Genomic DNA, 20,782 nt, shown 5'->3' on the forward strand with positions numbered 1-20,782 from the left:
ATTTTCCCAGAGCCAGGTGTGCACACCAGACTTGACAATGTCACAGGCAGCTTGGGGGCCAAGGAGGAGGTGTCTTGGGTCCTTGATTTCTTAGGCAGGCAGGGCCGGAGGAGGACCCTCAGACGAGAAGAAGAAAGGCTGGAAAGTGACGGCAACAAGAGCTCAGCCTGGCAGGGAGAGGGGCGAGGAGGATCTCTGGGCGCAGGTGCTCTCGTCCCGGGGTGATCTTGAGGAGCCCAGGTAAGGAGTGAAAGGAGAGGATAAAGGGTTCACTGATAATACCTGAATAGGGTGCCAGTGTGACCAAAAATGAGGGTCCAGCTACTTATAAGCCATTAAAGAGGCCAGGCTGGTGGAAAGGCGGAAAGTGAAGGTGAAAGTTGCTCAGTCTTATCTGACTCTTTGCAACCCCATGGAATAAATAGTCCATGGAGTTCTCCAGGCCAGAATACTGGAGTGGGTAGCCTTTCCCTTCTCCAGGGGATCTTCCCAACCCAGAGATTGAACCCAGGTCTCTTGCATTGCAAGTGAATTCTTTACCAGCTGAGCCACAAGGGAAGCTGGTGGAAAGGTAAATTTGCTTTATTTTGGGTGCCAGCAACCAGGGTTGGCAAAGGGGGTAGGGGGGAGGGAGGGGTAGGAGGGGTGGGGAAGAAATCTATTCAAAGGCTGACTCCCTTCCACTGCCAATCAGTGGGAAAGAACTTTTATAGACAGAGGGAGGGAGCTACTTGCAGAAACAGTACAGTCAGCTCTGACAGCCTTCTTGAAATCGGTCATGAAAGATGGCTGGTCAGACCACCATCTTGAAATTGGACTGACCAGCATCATCTTTTGGAGAAGGCAATAGCAACCCACTCTGGTACTTTTGCCTGGAAAATCCCATGGATGGAGGAGCCCGGTAGGCTGCAGTCCATTGGGTCACCAAGAGTCAGACATGACTGAGCTACTTCACTTTCACTTTTCACTTTCCTGCATTGGAGAAGGAAATGGCAACCCACTCCAGTGTTCTTGCCTGGAGAATCCCAGAGACAGGGGAGGCTAGTGGGCTGCCATCTATGGGGTCATACAGAGTCGGACACGACTGAAGCGACTTAGCAGCAGCAGCAACATCTTTATTATGTTAAAGTACAGTGAGTTAATCTTCAGTTCCAGGGCTGGTTTGTTTCCATTTCTTTGAGGCCAGTTCTCAGAATTGCGGCAGCTTACGTCGTGGCTGTGACAAACCTAGACAGGATATTAAAAAGCAGAGATATCACTTTGCCAACAAAGGTCCATATAGTCAAAGCTATGGTTTTTTTCAGTAGTTACCTGTAGATATAAGAGTTGGACCATAAAGAAGGCTGAATGCCAAAGAATTGCTGCTTTTGAATTGTGGAGAGAATTGTGGAGAAGACTCTTGAGAGTCCCTTGGACTGCAAGGAGATCAAACCAGTCAATTCTAAAGGAAATCAACACTGAAGGACTGATGCTAAAGCTGAAGCTCCAATACTGTGGTTACCTGATGCGAAGAGCTGACTCGTTGGAAAAGACCTTGATGCTGGGAAAGACTGAGTGCAGGAGGAGAAGGGAACTTCAGAGGATGAGATGGATGGATGGCATCACCAACTCAGTGGACATGAGTATGAGCAAGCTCCGGGAGATGGTGAAGGACAGGGAAGCCTGGCGTGCTGCAGTCCATAGGGTTGCAAAGAGTCGGACATGACTGAGCAACTGAAGAGCAACAACAATGTCATGGCTATGGTCTGGTCATCATGTAATTGACTCCTTCCACCTGCTGGAGGTTTTAGTATCTGTAAGACAGCTCACAGGATATGGCTCAACATATTATCTATAGCCCATAAGAAGGAACTACGGTCCTTGACTATGCTTAATGACGAAACTAATATTATTTGGTCTCCTCTGAGTATTTCCCTTTGTTTGGGCATTCTGTCACCTCTCTGATTAAAATTGTTCTTTGGCTAAAGTTTTCCCGCAGATGGAAGGCACCAGGATTTGGAGGACAAGGATCACAGGATGCCAGCCAAAGAGGCTGGTGCCCCACAGCCAGTCTTAGTGTGGAAGGTGTGGAAGACAGTGGCAGTGGTGGGGAAACAAGGCCAAGCTCAGTTCTTTGCTGAATGGCCGTCGAGATCCTTCCGCTTCAGCCTCCGTGACATGGAGGAATGTGGTTCCTTCCCAGCACACAGAACCCTAGACCAGACCTGTGATATAATTTCAGATCCCATTAGTCTTTCTGCAACTCCAGCGATTAACTCAGAAAAAGAGCAAAGCTGAGTCTGCAGGTAGAAGACGGCAATGACAGGGTGTTTCCTATCAATCTCAGCCTCTGGTTAGTGATGCTCTCAGAACCTCTGGGTGCACTCACTTCGACTGTCCTATTTGTGGTGCTTCCCTGGTGGCTCAGACAGTAAAGAATCCGTCTGCAATGCAGAAGACTTGAGCTTGATCCCTGGATTGGGAAGATCCCCTGGAGAAGGGCATGGCAACCCACTCCAGTCTTCTTGCCTGGAGAATCCCACGGACAGAGGAATCTGGTGGGCTGCAGTCCGTGGGGTCACGTGACTGAGTGGCTAACACACACACTCACACTTGTGGTGAGTCTCATGGAAGTTCTCAGAACTGGAACCAGTACTGTGGCTGGACCAGCCCCTATGTTGTATTGTAATTGTAAGAGGCACATCAGCTACAACCATCAGGAAACTTCAAAAAACAACAAGGTTTATGACTCCTAAGTCCTGGAGGGGACACAGCACACATGAGGCAACATAGTGAGGTCGTGGAGAGAGAGAGAAAAAGTGCAGACCTGGGGCTCTGCCTTTCCTGGGGTTGAGGGTGGGAGGGGGCTAGGACTTCTCTCTTTAAAGATAAGAGCAGGGATTGGGGTGCTAGAGGAGAAAAGCAGGCGAGGGAGAAGTTAAGGGTGAGGCAGCTTGGCACTTTATCTGGTTGTGTTGCTAGCAATGTGTTTATTGGAGATAGATATCTTTGACATGGAGACCTCACTATCAAAATCTTCATTTCTGGCCCTTACAGTATAATCAGCAAATCTTAGAGTCAGGCAGTTCACACCACGCAGGGGCTCAGAGGAGATGACACTGCAGATTTCCCAGTTTAGGAGCGGCATCCCAGGTGGCAGAGTGGTAAAAGAATTCACCTGCCAAGGCAGGAGATGCAAGAAGTGAGGCTTCAATCCCTGAGTCAGGAAGATCCCCTGGAGGGAGGAAATGGCAACCCACTCCAGTATTCCTGTCTGGAGAATCCCATGGGCGGAGAAGCCTGCCTGGCTACAGTCCATGGTGTCGCAGAGTCAAACACAGCTTAGTGACGGAATGACAACAACATTTGACAGAGACTCAGGCTTAGCAACAACAGCAGCAGCAGGCTTCAGAGCTCTTCCAGATAAGCTCAACAGGAAGCGCTAATTATCGCATTGGGGTGGCTCTACTGTAAAACATGTGTGAGCGGGACAAAGTGAAGGAAACCCTATGTCACAAGATAGTTTAAAAAAATGAAAGTTCCTTAGACACAAAAATGCAAAGAATTTATCTGTAATCAAAAGCTGAGAATGATCATGAAACAGACTTGCATGAGAGAATTTTTCATCATAAAAGTGAAAAAAATATAGAAAAGAAAAAATAAAAATATCATAATGAGAATACAAGTTTCTGCTAAATTTATATAAAATATATTGCATATATGATACATATTTTTCTATATCTTAAGTCTCTATAAATAAATTTTTATTGGTGGCAAAACTATTGCATTGAATGACTATATCAAAATTTATTTACGCATTCCCTTACCATTAGGCAGTAAATGAGTTTCCAATGTTTTTGCAATTATAAATAATAAGACAAAAACCTAAGTATTCAAATCTGTGTTTATAGAACTAAAATTTCCTGAAAGTATGATGGATTCCTAAAAGTAAGGAGTTCTCTTACACATTTCCTATAATTTCCCTGGGTAGCTCAGTGATTTCTATTGTCTCATTCTCCTGCCAAACTCAGTTTTTTAAAACAAAGCAGAACTTTGCTAAATTAATAGCCAAACATAATATTGGCGTCACTTTGTGCTCTAATGAGTGATAGAATCAAAATGCAAAAGATTTTAGCAAGCTGGAACAGTAATTCAGATGTTATAGATGAAAATTCTTGGGGTAATGACCTGGCATTTAAATCACCAGGCCAGATGGCTGAAATACGAGATGAAGGTGACGTATCAAGAGCCGAGAAGAGTCATGTGAATAAAAAAAAAAGCTCATATCTTAGATCACAGTAATAGAAGCGTGGAGCTCAGAATCAGAGGGTGGTAGTCCCCTGCTCTGCATGGTTTCAGACCCACCCTCGACAATTGGTTGCCAGTGTAAAGAGAAGAGGAACAAACGGTCACTTTTCAGAGGAGAGATGGGAGCTGGATCAGGCCTCTGTACCCAAGCCTGTATTAATTCTCAGAGACAGACTTTTGGATGAAGTAGAAAATAACAGCTTTATTGCTTCACTAGGAAAAGGGGGCCACAACAGGCTAATGCCTCAAAACCGTGTCCTGATTGGAGGAGGTAGTGAGAAGTTTTATAGTAATGCTTTAAAAACGGGAGGGTCAGCTTGTGGATGCTTTTCTGATTGGTTGGTGGTGAGGTAGGTGGGAGTCAGCATCTTCCACCTTCTGTTCCCAGCTGGTCTGGGGTCTACTTGCTTTGGGGCACCATTTGTTAACTTCTCCCACCTGGTGAGGACTTCAATCAGTTCAAGTTGCTCAGTCGTGTCTGACTCCGTGTAACCCCATGGACTGTAGTCCGCCAGGTTCCTCTGTTTGTGGAATTTTCCAGGCAAGAATACTGGAGTGGGTAGCCATTTCCTTCTCTAGGGGCTCTTCCTAACCCAGTGATTGAACCCAGGTCTCCTGCACTGCAGGCAGATTCTTTACTGTTTGAGCCACCAGAGTCTCTACAGGAAGATGAAATTTGGAATTGAGAGACACAGAGACGAGTGCGAGTCACCTATGTGGTTCATGTGAATGGCAAGGCTGTAGTAAGAGGACCTTGGACTGCTGCTGTGAACTCCTAGCGGCCGCTTTCTCAGGCCTTAGGTGTTTAACTGTTCTCTTGATCCTGTGAGACATCCCAGGGAAAGCTAACCAGGGCCCAATTCTGCAGCCTGCAGCAGAACAGAAAGAACCTTCACTAATACATTTAAGAACTGCTGAAACGTCCATGGTATTTATTCTGGAGAAGAAAAGACTCAAGACTCGTGAAAATTGGAGGCTTGTGTTTAAATGGCCATGAACAAGCTGGATAAAGCTTGTTCTATGAGACTTCAGATGGCAAGAGTCACTTAGAGAGACACACTTCTTAATGAAAATGCCACACATTCTTATACAGCAACATGACAGGACTCTTGCGGAGAGTTTCAATCACTGAAACATTCAAACATTACTACTTTTAGAGCATTGATCGGATCTGGGCAGCCCGCCTGTTCATCCCCTTCCTCCTGATTGAAACCTTCCAGGGCTCTCTGAAGGCAGTTTATAGGATTTTGGTGCCCCCTAACGGATGAGGACAAAAACAACACAGTCTCTGAAGTCAGGCTTCTTCCAGGCTTCGGGTTAGCAAGCAGCTGATTAAACAGTTCTAAGCATACTATCATTTTTGATTAAATTAAACTTGGTAAAGGATGTTTTTATACCTTAAAAAGTAAGCCAAATTGTTTCATGAATTTTGGCATGATTTCCTTTGCCATTCAGTCGTGTCCAACTCTTTGTGACCCCATGGACTGCAGCACACTAGGCTTCCCTGTCCTTCACTATCTCTCTGGGTTTGCTCAAACTCATTTCCATTGAATCAATAATACCATCGAACCAGCTCATCCTCTGTTGTCCCCTTCTCCTCTTGCCCTCATCAGGATCATTTCCGATGAGTTGGCTCTTCGCATCAGGTGGCCAAATTATTGAATCTTCAGCTTCAGCATCAGTCCCTCCAATGAATGTTCAGGGTTGATTTCCTTTAGGACTGAGTAGTTTGATCTTGCAGTCCAAGTGACTCTCAAGAGTCTTTTCCAACACCACAGTTCAAAAGCATCAATTCTTCGGCGCTCAGCCTTCTTTATGGTTCAACTCTCACATCCATACATGACTACTGGAAAAATCATAGCTTTGACTATTCGGACCTCTGTCGGCAAAGTAATGCCTCTGCTTTTGAATATGCTGTCTTGGTTGGTCATAGCTTTTCTTCCAAGGAGGAAGCATCTTTTAATTTCATGGCTGCAGTCACCATCTGCATTGATTTTGGAGCCCAAGAAAATAAAGTCTGTCACTGTTTCCATTTTCCTCCATCTATTTGCCATGAAGTGATATGACTGGATGCCATGATCTTAGTTTTTTGGATGTTGAGATTTATGCCAGCTTTTTAAGAGGCTCTTTATTTCCTCTTCACTTTCTTCCATACGGATGGTGACATCTGCATATCTGAAGTTATTGATATTTCTCCTGGCAATCTTGATTCCAGCTTGAGCTTCATCCAACCCAACATTTTCCATGAAGTACTCTGCATATAAAGTAAATAAGCAGGGTGACAATATACAGACTTGATGTACTCCTTTCCCAATTTGGAACCAGTTCATTATTCCATGTCTAATTCTGTTGCTTCTTGACCTGCATATATAGGTTTCTCAGGAGGCACCTCCTCAGGAGGTCTAGTATTTCCATCTCTAAAAATTTTCTGCAGTTTGTTATATCCACAGTCAAAGGCTTTCACATAGTCACTGAAGCAGAAATAGATGCTTTTCTGGAATTCCCTTGCTTTTTCTATGATCCAACAGATGTTGGCAATTTGATCTCTGGTTTCTCAGCCTTTTCTAAGTCCAGCTTGCCTGCTTGTTGTTAGTCCTGCTCAGTCGTGTCCGACTCTTTGTGACCCTATGGACTATAGCCCACCAGGCTCCTTTGTCCATGAAATTCTCCAGGCAAGAATACTGGAGTGGATTTCTGTTCCCTTCTCCAGGGAATCTTCCTGATCTAGGGATCGAATTTTGGGTCTCCTGCATTGCAGGCAGGTTCTTTTCTGTCTGAGCCACCAGGGAAGCTCAGATGGGTTTTCTTGGTCATGTGGTATTAAGAAAGTTGATTAAAAAAAACTGTTTGCCTCTCCATTCTCCTCCCATATGTTTCTCTGCCCTGTCCTCCTACATGTCTGTTCCCAACAGCACGTATGAATCGCACCCGATGGAAGGACAGTGCAACACCAACTCCAAGTCTTTCTGGCGCTCATGGGAAAGAAAGGACATTGGACAAGAACTCTCAGGTTTATCTATTGACTTTCTGTTTCCTATTCTTGGTCACAACCCAAATGACATAATCTGAATCCCTACTGATATTCTCCAAGAGTCTGAAGAATTAAATATTCTACATCTAGCTTGTCCAGGCTATCAAGCGTTGTTTCTAAAGGGACAGAAGTCTTTTAATAGGACAAGTTTCTTTGACAATACCTTATTCTCCAGGTTTACAAAGGCCACCTTTCCATTGGTCAGTCTTTGGGGCATTTTGACAGGACTCTGGATTTTTCTGAGTAGAGCATCATATTACAAAAAAAAAAAAAAAAGCAACCTCCTTAAGAGCATCCTTGAAGAAATACAAAATGGACCCAGTGTCAATGGCTTACTTCAAAAAAAATTATTTATTTTAATTGGAAGCTAATTACTTTATGATATTGTCATGGTTTTTGCCATACATTGACATGAATCAGCCACAGGTGTACATGTGTCCCCCATCCCAAACCCCCTTCCCACCTCCCTCCCCATCCCATCCCTCTGGGTTGTCCCAGTGCACTGGTTTTGGGTGCCCTGCTTCATGTATCGAATTTGGACTGGTGATCTGTTTCACATATGGTAATGTACATGTTTCAATGATATTCTCTCAAATCATCCCACCCTTGCCTTCTCCCACAGAGTTCAAAAATCTGTTCTTTACATCTGTGTCTCTTTTGCTGTGTTGCATATAGGGTCTTCATTACCATCTTTCTAAATGCCATATATATGCATTAATATGCTGTGTTGGTGTTCTTCTTTCTGACTTACTTCACTCTGTGTAATAGGCTCCAGTTTCATCCACCTCATTAGAACTGATTCAAATGTATTCTTTTTAATAGCTGAGTAATAGTCCATTGTATATTTACCACAGTTTTCTTATCCATTCATTTGCCAATGGACATCTAGGTTTCTTCCATGTCCTGGCTATTGTAAACAGTGCTGTGATGAACACTGGGGTACATACGTCTCTTTCAATTCTGGTTTCCTCAGTGTGTATACCTAGCAGGGGGATTACTGGGTTGTATGGCAGTTCTATTTTCAGTTTTTTAAGGAATCTCCACACTGTTCTCCATAGTGGCTGTACTAGTTTGCAATCCCACTAGCAGTGTAAGAAGGTTCCCTTTTTTCTCCACACCCTCTCCAGCATTTATTGTTTGTAGACTTTCAGATAGCAGCCATTCTGACTGGCATGAGATGGTACCTTACTGTGGTTTTGGTTTGCATTTCTCTGATAATGGGTAGAGTCGGATAGGACTGAGCGACTGAACTGAACTGAACTGAACTGATAATGGGTAATATTGAGCATCTTTTCATGTGTTTGTTAGCCATCTGTATGTCTTCTTTGGAGAAATGTCTGTTTAGTTCTTTGTCCATTTTTTGATTGGGTCATTTATTTTTCTGGTATTGAGCTTCATGAGCTGTTTGTATATTTTTGAGATTAATTCTTTGTCAGTTGCTTCATTTGCTATTATTTTCTTCCACTCTGAAGGCTGTCTTTTCACCTTGCTTATAGTTGTTGTGTGAAAGCTTTGAGTTTAATTAGGTCCCATTTGTTTATTTTTGCTTTTATTCCCATTACTCTGGGAGGTCGGTCATAGAGGATCTTGCTATGATTTATGTCAGAGAGTGTTTTGCTTATGTTTTCCTTTAGAAGTTTTATAGTTTCTGGTCCTACATTTAGATCTTTAATCCATTTTGAGCTTATTTTTATGTATGGTGTTAGAAAGTGTTCTGATTTCATTCTTTTACAGGAGGTTGACCAGTTTTCCCAGCACCACTTGTTAAAGAGATTGTCTTTTCTTCATTATATATTTTTGCCTCCTTTGTCAAAGATAAGGTGTCCATAGGTACATGGATTTATCTCTGAGTTTTCTATTTTGTTCCATTGATCTATATTTCTGTCTTTGTGCCAGTACCATACTGTCTTGATGACTGTAGCTTTGTAGTATAGCCTGAAGTTAGGCAGGTTGATTTCTCCAGTTCCATTCTTCTTTCTCAAGATGCTTTGGCTATTCGAGGTTTTTTTGTATTGCCATACAAATTGTGAAATTATTTGTTCTAGTTCTGTGAAAAATCCCATTGGTAGGCCTCTCCTGCTTCTTTGGAGCAGAGCTAACTGAGTGAGTGGCTGTCTTCCAGGCTATCACCCTCAGTAAGATCTGATTAAAACTTAAACTCTTTACTCTCATGTTCTGTGTCTTTCTTGAAGTAGATGGCTTGTACACTTATTTGGGAGAGATTCACTTAGAGGATTCCAAGTCTAGAACTATGCCAGATTCACAGAAGGAATTTCTAGAATGCATGAGGGGGCAGAGGAGGGAAACAAGTTTAAGGAAGGGCCAAAGGTAAAGACTCTAAGACTACAAGTTAGAGAACCTCTAGCCCAGGAGATTTCCAAGTACTCTGTGAACCCAGAGGGTTCTTTCAGTTCAGTTCAGTTGCTCAGTTGTGTCCAACTCTTTGTGACCCCATGAACTGCAGCACACCAGGCCTCCCTGTCCATCACCAACTCCCAGAGTTCACTCAAACTCATATCCATCCAGTCGGTGATGCCATCCAGCCATCTCATCCTCTGTCGTCCCCTTCTCCTCCTGACCCCAATCCCTCCCAGCATCAGAGTCTTTTCCAATGAGTCAACTCTTTGCATGAGGTGGCCAAAGTATTGGAGTTTCAGCTTTAGCATCAGTCCTTCCAAAGAACACCCAGGACTGATCTCTTTTAGAGTGGACTGGTTGGATCTCCTTGCAGTCCAAGGGACTCTCAAGAGTCTTCTCCAACACCACACTTCAAAAGCATCAATTATTTGGGGCTCAGCTTTCTTCACAGTCCAACTCTCACATCCATACATGACCACTGGAAAAACCGTAGCCTTGACTAGATGGACCTTTGTTGGCAAAGTAATGTCTCTGCTTTTGAATATGCTGTCTAGGTTGGTCATAACTTTTCTTCCAAGGAGTAAGTGTCTTTTAATTTCATGGCTGCAATCACTATTTGCAGTGATTTTGGAACCCCCAAAAATAAAGTCTGACACTGTTTCCGCTGTTTCCCCATCTATTTCCCATAAAGTGATGGGACCAGATGCCATGATCTTAGATTTTTAGGGCTATTCAAATGTTTTATCCTGATTTCACCTGAAAATATATTTTAGCTTGTGATAAAAAGTGCTATTAAAATACGTACTCAACTATCACAATGTTGTTAATCAGCTATACTCCAATAGAAAAATAGAAGTTTAAAATTTAAAAAGTATATGTATGCTCAAAGTCATTGACCCACTCAAATGCACTAATTTATGCTGCCTGATTAGCTAGTTTTGGGGGGATTGTTTTGTTTTTGATGATATGAGATTAAAACCCACTCTGCCCCAGTTAAGTAGTACTCTGGATTGGCAAAGCATTATTGAAAACAAACAAAGCAAAATAAACAACAAAAGAAAAAGAAAGAAAAAGACCATTAGTATTCACACTCACTTGTATTAGGATCTTTATGATCGCTGCTGCTGCTGCTAAGTCACTTCAGTCGTGTCCAACTCTGTGCGACCCCATAGATGGCAGCCCATCAGGCTCCTCTGTCCCTGGGATTCTCCAGGCAAGAACACTGGAGTAGGTTGTCATTTCCTTCTCCAATGCATGAAAGTGAAAAGTGAAAGTGAAGTCACTCAGTCGTGTCAGACTCTTAGCGACCCCATGGACGGCAGCCTACCAGGCTCCTCTGTTCATAGGATTTTCCCGGCAAGAGTACTGGAGTGGGTTTCCATTGCCTTCTCTATTGTGATTAGTGCAACTGAAATACATACATAGATAGCCTTATTTCGTTACTTTGTAATAATCCAATGCATTTGAAGTTGTTTACATTTATGAATTTATACTGCATATTTACATCTGTTTTATAGAATTCTGGGGATAAAATTGGGTGTTACTAATAAATAATTGGACATAAATTCGAGCAAACTCTGGGAGATAGTGAAGGACAGGGAAGCCTGGTGTGCTACAGTCCATTGGGTCCCAAAGAGTCTCACACGACTTAGTGACTGGACAACAACAAATAATCATAAAAATCCTCAAGTCAACTGCTTCACTCTGCAGAAGAGGAAACCTAGTTGCGAGTGGATGAAGCCCCTCATTGCTCACTGTGATCAGAAGCAAAGCCCAGATCTGGAACCTAAAGTTGGCTTCTTTCCTCGTGCAAATTGTCCAGATTTTTCTTTTTTTTTCCTGTTAAAGGTAGTTTACTTTCTTACTGGTCCTCTTGCTGGCAAATAAATTCAGTTGTCTAAGTTGATTGTTTGAAGGTAGGAAAAATGTTACCAAATAGCCTTAAGTGTGTGTGTCTGTGTGCGTGTGTGTGTGTGTGTGTGTGTTTAAATTAACACATAGAGACTCCAAGGACAATGGTTATAAACACAAAGCCACTGACTCATCGCAAAGTTGGGAAAGAAGTTTAGGGCTGAGCAGAGTCATAGTTCTATTGTCTGGCCTCTGAGCCCCTGCTGAGGGCCAGCGTCATCAGCGGCTGCGCTGAAAGCCCATTGGCACTGTTAGTTTTGTTTCTTGTCAAGCTCTCTCACAGGGTGATGTGAAGGAGGCTGCAATAGGTACCTGGCTCTCCCCTGCCCCCAAATCTCCACTCCATCCCCACCCCACAACCCACCCTGAGGTCTGCTCTTTCCTTTCTCCAGAATCACCCCTTGGCTAGGATCACAGGTGGGGAAACTGAGGCTGTGATTGATGTAGGAGATAGATGGGCTCCAGGTTAGATATTTACAACTGGCCTCCTGTTTGCATTACATGGGGCACAAAGAAGTGGTCTTTGGCCTGGATTCTTAAAACTGTTAGCATTTTCTGAGACAAGAGACAGGTGGGCTCCAGTAAAGGCATTTACAATCACCTTCCTGTTTGCCCTCTGTAGTGGAAGTAACAACAGAAACAGGGTAAATAGCCAATGTTTGTCTCTTGTAAACTCCTTAAGGTAATAGTCATGGCAATAGTCAGGGAAATAGTCATGGCAAAGACAAAGGGGGCAAAACTTCATCTGAGTAAAAGATTAAGGGAGCTCCGCTCTCCCCTCTTTTGGGACAAAGGAGACACTGCACACCCACAGGGAGGCTCCTTGTGGGTCAAAAGTCAGCCAATAACGCCAGGCCATAATGAGCCTTGCTCCTCCCAGAAGCCTTCACTTCAAGATCCATCTTGGCTGAGGGTTGCATGCCCACCTGGGGAGTGCCCCAGGGTAGCTCAGGTGTGGAAAAAGAAACCAGATACTTGGCATGAAGAAAGACAAAGACCCAGAAGAACTGACCTATGTAAATGACATAACTGTCCCTTTACTGCAGGCCTCCTCACTAGGAGGGATGCCCACACACTTTCTCTCGGGGTGTGGCTCTGTGCCTTGCTTCTGTCCTAAGTAAACCAACTATTTCTCTGCCTGCTCTCCCACTTGTTGCTGTGCTATGTCTCTAATAATAAACTTTGTACCTGCATTTACAGTGTCTGCCTCCCTGATAAATGCATTTATCACTGGGGGAAAAGATCCAGAGGAAAATAGCTTCTAGCCTCTAGCCCTTGCTGGTCTGGTGGCTAGGATCCCTGGTTCTCATCCAGGCTTTCCAGGTTCAGCTCCTGGGCAGGTGATGAAGATCTTGCTTCAGGCCATTGCTCACTGCTGCCTCGTCAAGATCACGACAGGAAGGATAATTTCCTCAGCTCATGGAGACCGTAGCGGGCAGGACAGGACTGAGAGGCCAAAGTCTGGGCTTTTCCATCATCAGTGGGGCCTCTGCAGAGGCTCCAATGTGGCTTTTCAGAAATGGGGTACATTGGTGTCAGCCTGTGGGAGACATGGCAGGTCCCAAGTGGGCTACAGGAGTTTCTGTAGGACCAGAATGAGTGTTTCTGGTGGAAGAAGGAGCAAACTGGACTTTGCTTTGCATGCGGCCCCATTCCTTCTATGGCTTGTTACTGCAGCCAGGACACCCCTCTGCCCCTTCCTTTTCCTCCTTAACCCTCCCTAAGCATCCTTTTACCCTCCCAGTCCGCTATTAGATCTTCTCACCTTTCCTTTCTTCCCTTCTTAGGTAACTTACTGCACTAAGCCCCTGGTTGTTTTACATGATCAGATAAAAGAACTAGTCTTACTGGCTCCAGCAGGTCCCATCTGCTTGTCACTGATCATGACGCGAAGTCAACGCTTGGAGGGGGAGCTGTGCACCGGCAGGACGAGAAGGTGAGGATGAAGAAAAGAGCAAATATGCCAGTGAGGCACACACTCAGTGGGTGGCTCTGCTTCTTCCCTGCTCAGAAAATGGCATCAAGACACCCCCAGCTGACTGGTGGTAGAGTCTTCCAGAACTTGGTTGGCCCCATCTTTCCATCGATGTCTCTCTGATTTGTAATCATGTGATTCCTGTTCGTCTTGTATGACTTCAGGCCTTTTTATTTTTGGGGGTGACACTCAGCATGTAGGATCTTAGCTCCCCTGTACCTCCTGCAGTGGAAGCTCAGAGTCTTAACACTGCACCAGCAGGGAAGCCCACAGGCCATATTAATTAGTCCACAATGGAGTCACAGTAGCCAAGCTAAACCTTCAAGATGGTTGTTTTGAAATGTTCACTGTAGGACTATGAGTGTCTTAGAATGGTACGCTAACAGTGTTACTTTATTTTTTAATTTGTTTTAAAACTTTTTTTTTGTATTGGGTTATGCTCAGTCACTCAGTTGTGTCCGACTCTCAGTGACCCTATGGACTGTAGCCTGCCAGGCTCGCCTGTCCATGGGATTCTCCAGGCAAGAAGACTGGAGTGGGTTGCCATTTCCTTCTCCATGTATTGGGGTATAGTCAATTAACAAACAATGTTGTGGTAGTTCAGGCAAACAGTGAAGGGACTCGGCCATACATATACGTGTATCCATTCTCCTCCAACTCCCCTCCCATTCAGGCTGTCAGATATCATTGAGTAGAGTTCCAGGAGGTCCCTGTTGGTTATCCATTTTAACTATAGCATGTGTACATGTCCATCTCAAACTCCCTAACTAACCCTTCCCTCCATCCTTCCCCCTGGCAACCATAAGTTCATTCTCTAACAGTGTTACTTTAGATCAGAAATGTGATAGATGGAAATTCCCTGGCAGTCCAGCGGCTAGGACTCAGTGCTCTTGCTGCCAAGTGCCAGGGTTCAATCCCTGGTTGAGGAACTAAGACCCCACAAGCCCAGTAAGGTCCCAGTAAGATCCCCCCCCAAAACGAAAGAAATTTGATGAGCAATGTATGTCAAAGGAGCAACTGATAGACAAGACCCTATCCCCTGGGGCATAACCACTGCTTCTTAAAAAGATACCCCTGAGTCCAGTGACTTGAAGGTTCTTCTCTGGAGAACCCACTCCAAGCTGTTACAGGTGGAGCTGCTGGAGGCTCCCTAGGAGCAGAGAGTGAACCCGCTGATGCCTGTCCTGGGGCCCGCATCAGACCAGAGAGCCCTACTCTTGCTAAGACCTCCTTCTCAGACTTCTTGAAGCAGCTGGTTACCCCCTTTCCTGTTCTCCCTACTTGAACAGACCTGTGTTGTGTAATAAATGTATGCAATAAACTGAGTAATTGGTGACCTGGATATTGGCCATGTTTTATGCGTCTCCAGTCCTGTGATTCTTACCCAAGTGATTGGTGAATTATCAGCCATGTTTCATGGGTCTCCAGTCCTGTGATTCTCACCTGGTCTTACTGCTGGGCCTTGTGACCTACAAGCGTGCCAAGACAAAGAAAGAATTCCCAAATCCCATCTGCCTTCAACGTAAGAGCCCATTTAGGAGCAATTGTGTTTTGTCCCTTTGACTACAAACAGCAGGTGGTTATCAAAGGGGCAAAATAATTTTCCTCACAAAGACAAGAGATTACAGTGTAGGAAGCAGATGGTTTTCCTGAAACTCGAATCCGGCAGGGTAAGAATTGCCCTTAGGTCACATTAGCCCTAAAAGGAGGAAAACCGAGACATTGCTTCAAGATGCACAATCAATACAAGTATTTTTCTTGGAAGAAAAGCTATGACAAACGTAGGCAGTGTATTAAAAAGCAGAGACATCACTTTGCTGATGAAGATCCATACAGTCAAAGCTGTGATTTTTCCAGTAGTCATGTATGGATGTGAGTTGGACAGCCTGAGTCCTAACATGGCTCCCTAACCAGGACAAAATAACACAGCCTATGTGTCAGTTTCCTCATGTATGAAATGAGGAGGAGCTGAGGAATTAATTCATATAAGAGGCTTAGAAAAGTGCCTGGAGAAGAGAGCGATTAGTAAATATTAGTTTAACTGTTATGTGAGATAGGCTGGATTGGCAAGGGTAATGAAGAAAGCACTTTATTTTTCTAACTGTCCTTACAGAGCCACCCCGGAGATTCGTGCTTCGCTGCCCCCATGCTTCCCTTCCCTCCATCAGATCTGATGGAGATTTGATCTTACTTTACGATATTGTATTGGTTTTGCCATACGACATGAGTCCGCCACAAGTGTACACTTTGTTCCAAGATTGGAGAAGGAGCTGGGTTCAGGAAAAAGAGGAGTTCCAGCAGCCTGGACATGATTGCCATCTAGTGATTATATAGGATAACAGCATTTGCCCACAGACCTAAGGCTCAGTATTCTTTGTTTTGCTCTTTTCTGGAGAAATTCAAAATAGTAGAAATACGCCACATAAAATAACAAAGATGGGAAAGATAGCCTACTCCAAAAACAGAATTTCCAAAAAGGGCTGTGCTGTACAGCGTGCTCAGTTGTGTTTGACTCTTTGTGACCCTTTGGACGGTAGCCTTCCAGGCTTCTCTGTCCATGGGATTTTTCAGGCAAGCATACTGGAGTGGGTTGCATATTTTCCTCCAGGGGATCTTCCCGACCCAGTGGTGGAACCTGAGTATCCTGTGTCTCCTGCATTTCAGGCAGATTCTTTACCATTGAGCTATTGGGGAGGCCCTCTAAAAAGGGCTAGAACTGGGTAATTAGGTAGCATAATTCTAATGTCTCCCAGCCCCTCTAGAAATAAGAAGTACTTAATGTGTAAGTAGGTTTATAGACTAAGGAATGTTTTTAAACAAAATCATCACAATTAACAAACAATTCACCAACCCCAACTGCCAGATCAGAATTGCAATAACTTTATTGAGAGTGGGTAGTGATATCTTGTGTAATAAATACTGTGTTAAGAGTTCATGCTTATGTTCTGGCATCCCCCAATATCTATTTTCCACTTTTTAAGAAGTCTGTCCCCTAATTCGTAGCTGTCACATGGGATAAAGATCTAATTTCTCAGCCTATGACTCAGTTCTGCCCTTTTCCACAACTTGTTCTGACTAGCGGGAATGTGAGTGTGATGGCTGGGGTTCAAGGAATCACTTTTGAACCAAGAGGCAGAAGAATTTGTTGAAGTTGGCAGAACAATCAAGATAGAAGTTCCCTGAGTCTTTGATACTTGATGAGCTGCCATGCCAACCCCAGATTATCTCCAGACCTACTTGATATGAAAGAATAAATTTAGATTTTGTTTAATATGGCAGTTGATACCTAGAAATGACTTTTTGAATGTCACAGAAAGTAAATTATTAGTAACAGTCTATTGGAAGTGGTAAAGAAAAGGGCAGTGAGGACCCAAACTGAGATCATGGGGATCTCTGTTTTGCAGCAGCAAGACATTTAGTTAAATCATTACCCTCTGCACTCTGAAAGGCTATGTGCTATAGTGCTAATTGAAGTTCTTCCATTAAGAATTCTCTGACAGATCTTGGAAGACAGCTCATGTCAGAAATCAGCTGAAGGAAGTTGCCTTTCTACCCAAGTATCTCTGCCTTCAGAGGTTACAAGGTAGCCCTCCATTCACTAAGCCATTTTGAACTGGTTTCAAAGTACAGAAACCATTGTCAAAGACCAAGGTAATGAGACTTTAAATATAATGGAATATAATGGCAAGTTGATACTGAAATTCATGTGGAAAAATAAATGTGCAAGAGTGGGCAGAAAACACTGTAAAAGAAAAGCTATAGGGGAGTGTCTACCACACCTTAAAACATCCAATACAGCTCAAAGCAGTGTGGCACTAATGCATTCCAAAGACAGACCAATGGTATAGGATAGAAAGTCCAGAAACAGACCCAAATGCATATGGAAATTTACTAAATGATAGAGGTGGTATCAAAAGTCACTGAAGCAATGATGACACTTTGCCTTGATTGTCTTAATCTGTAAAGCGGGCATGATTGAGTTATTTAATAGAAAGAGAACCAGATGAGGGCCATTGCAACTTCACCAACTATGCTTCTGAGTCAGACCCATTGAACCCTCTGATCCTCCCTCTCATCGACTGTGAATAATAATCATATCCATCACCATCTGGCCCAGGGGAATTGGTGGCATCAAAACAGAAAACTTTTGTAAGAGGGAGAGTAGTTACAGAAAAGTAAGGAAAGCCGAAGAAGCTGAAGCTGAATGGTTCTGTGATGACTAACAAGACCTTCTAGAACTAACACCCAAAAAAGATGTCCTTTTCATCACAGGGTACTGATGCAAAAGTAGGAAGTCAAAAGATACCTGGAGTAACAGGCAAGTTTGGCCCTGGAGTGCAAAATGAAGCAGGGAAAAGTCTAACAGAGTTGTGCCAAGAGAATGCACTCAGCATAGCAAACTCCCTCTTCCAAGAACACAAGAGATGACTCTACACATGGACATCACCAGATGTTCAGTCAGCACTGAAATCAGACTGATTATATCCTTTGCAGCCAAAGATGGAGAAGCTCTATAGAGTCAGCAACTGGATCATGAACTCCTTATTGCCAAATTCAGACTTAAATTGAAGAAAGTAGGAAAAACCACTAGACCATTCAGATACGACCTAAATCAACTCCCTTACAATTATACAGTGGAAATGACAAATAGATTCAAGAGATTAGATCTGACAGAGTGCCTGAAGAACTACAGAGAGAGGCTTGTGACATTGTACAGGAGGCAGTGATCAAGACCATCACTAAGAAAAAGAAATGCAAAAAGGCAAAATGGTTGTCTGAAGAGGGCTAGCAAATAGCTGAGAGAAGAGAAGCAAAAGGCAAAGGAGAAAAGGAAAGATATACACATTTGCATACAGAGTTCCAAAGAATAGCAAGGAGCGATAAGAAAGCCTTCCTAAATGATCAATGCAAGGAAGTAGAGGAAAACAATAGAATGGGAAAGACTAGAGATCTCTTCATGAAAATTAAAGATATCAAGGGGACATTTCATGGAAAGATGGGTACAATAAAGGACAAAAATGGTATGGACCTAATAGAAGCAGAAAATACTAAGAGGTGGAAGGATACACAGAAGAACTGTACAAAGAAGGTCTTCAGTTCAGTTCAGTTCAGTCGCTCAGTCATGTCCGACTCTTTGCGACCCCATGAACTGCAGCACGCCAGGCCTCCCTCTCCATCACCAACTCCCAGAGTTCACTCAGACTCACATCCATCCAGTCAGTGATGCCATCCAGCCATCTCATCCTCTGTCGTCCCCTTCTCCTCCTGCCCCCAATCCCTCCCAGCATCAGAGTCTCTTCCAATGAGTCAACTCTTTGCATGAGGTGGCCAAAGTACTGGAGTTTCAGCTTTAGCATCATTCCTTCCAGAGAAATCCTAGGGCTGATCTCCTTCAGAATGGACTGGTTGAATCTCCTTGCAGTCCAAGGGACTCTCAAGAGTCTTCTCCAACACCACAGTTCAAAAGCATCAATTCTTCAGTGCTCAGCCTTCTTCACAATCCAACTCTGACATCCATACATGACCACTGGGAAAACCATAACCTTGACTAGACAGACCTTAGTCGGCAAAGTAATGTCTCTGCTTTTGAATACGCTATCTAGGTTGGTCATGACTTTTCTTCCAAGGAGTAAGCACCTTTTAATTTCATGGCTGCAGTCACCATCTGCAGTGATTTTGGAGCCCCAAAAAATAAAGTCTGACACTGTTTCCACTGTTTCCCCATCTATTTCCCATGAAGTGATGGGACCAGATGCCATGATCTTCGTTTTCTGAATGTTGAGCTTTAAGCCAACTTTTTCACTCTCCTCTTTCACTTTCATCAAGAGGCTTTTTAGTTCCTCTTCACTTTCTGCCATGAGGGTGGTGTCATCTGCATATCTGAGGTTATTGCTATTTCTCCCGGCAATCTTGATTCCAGCTTGTGCTTCTTCCAGCTCAGCATTTCTCATGATGTGCTCTGCATATAAGTTCAATAAGCAGGGTGACAATGTACAGCCTTGACATACTCCTTTTCCTATTTGGAACCAGGCTGTTGTTCCATGTCCAGTTCTAACTGTTGCTTCCTGACCTGCATACATATTTCTCAAGAGGCAGGTTAGGTGGTCTGGTATTCCCATCTCTTTCAGAATTTTCCACAGTTTATTGTGATCCACACAGTCAAAGGCTTTGGCATAGTCAATAAAGCAGAAATAGATGTTTTTCTGGAGCTCTCTTGCTTTTTCCATGATCCAGCGGATGTTGGCAATTTGATCTCTGGATCCTCTGCCTTTTCTAAAACCAGCTTGAACATCAGGAAGTTCACGGTTCACATATTGCTGAAGCCTGGACCCAGATAACCACAATGGTGTGATCACTCACTGAAAGCCAGACATTCTGGAGTTTAAAGTCAAGTGGACCTTAGGAAGGATCACTAAGAACAAAGCTAGTGGAGATAATGGAATTCCAGCTGAGCTATTTCAAGTCCTAAAAGATGACCCTGCTACAGTGCTGCACTCAATATGCCAGGAAATTTGGAAAACTCAGCATTGGCCACAGGACTGGAAAAGGTCAGTCCCAAAGAAAGGCAATGCCAAAGAATGTTCAAACCATCCCACAATTGCACTGATCTCACATGCTAGCAAAGTAATGCTCAAAATTCTCCAAGCCAGGCTTCAACAGTACATGAACCGAGAACTTCCAGATGTTCAAGCTGGATTTGGAAAAGGCAGAGGAACCAGAGTCAAATTGCCAACATCTGCTGGATCATCGAAAAAGCAAGAGAGTTCCTGAAAAACATCTAATTCTGCTTAATTGACTATGCCAAAGCCTTTACTGTGTGGATAACAAAAAACTGGAAAATTCTGAAAGAGATGGCAATACCAGACCATCTTACCTGCCTCCTGAGAAATCTGTGTGAAGGTCAAGAAGCAACAGCTAAAACAGGACAGGGAGCAGCAGATGGGTTCCAAATTGGGAAAGAAGTATGTCAAGACTGTATAGTCACCCTGCTTATTTAACTTAAATGCAGAGTTCAATTCAGTTCAGTTCAGTTCAGTTGCTCAGTAATGTCCGACTCTTTGCGACCCCATGAATTGCAGCATGCCAGGCCTCCCTGTCCATCACCAACTCCCGGAGTTCACTCAGACTCACGTCCATCGAGTCAGTGATGCCATCCAGCCATCTCATCCTCTGTCATCCCCTTCTCCTCCTGACCCCAATCCCTCTCAGCATCAGAGTCT

General features: G+C 43.8%; 1 long non-coding RNA gene across 1 annotated transcript in view; it reads left to right on the forward strand.

Annotated features, from left to right (window-relative positions):
* LOC138421625 (uncharacterized) overlaps nucleotides 1-14,904 on the forward strand; it is an 81,024-nt gene extending 66,120 nt beyond the window's left edge. Inside the window, exon 4 of the long non-coding RNA XR_011249560.1 lies at nucleotides 13,375-14,904. This is a non-coding gene — a long non-coding RNA (uncharacterized lncRNA). The remainder of the gene's footprint in view (nucleotides 1-13,374) is intronic.
* Nucleotides 14,905-20,782: the final 5,878 nt, after the last annotated feature.

This window comes from Ovis canadensis, chromosome 16 (genome assembly GCF_042477335.2).
Source record: "Ovis canadensis isolate MfBH-ARS-UI-01 breed Bighorn chromosome 16, ARS-UI_OviCan_v2, whole genome shotgun sequence".
Classification (NCBI taxonomy): Eukaryota; Metazoa; Chordata; class Mammalia; order Artiodactyla; family Bovidae; genus Ovis; species Ovis canadensis.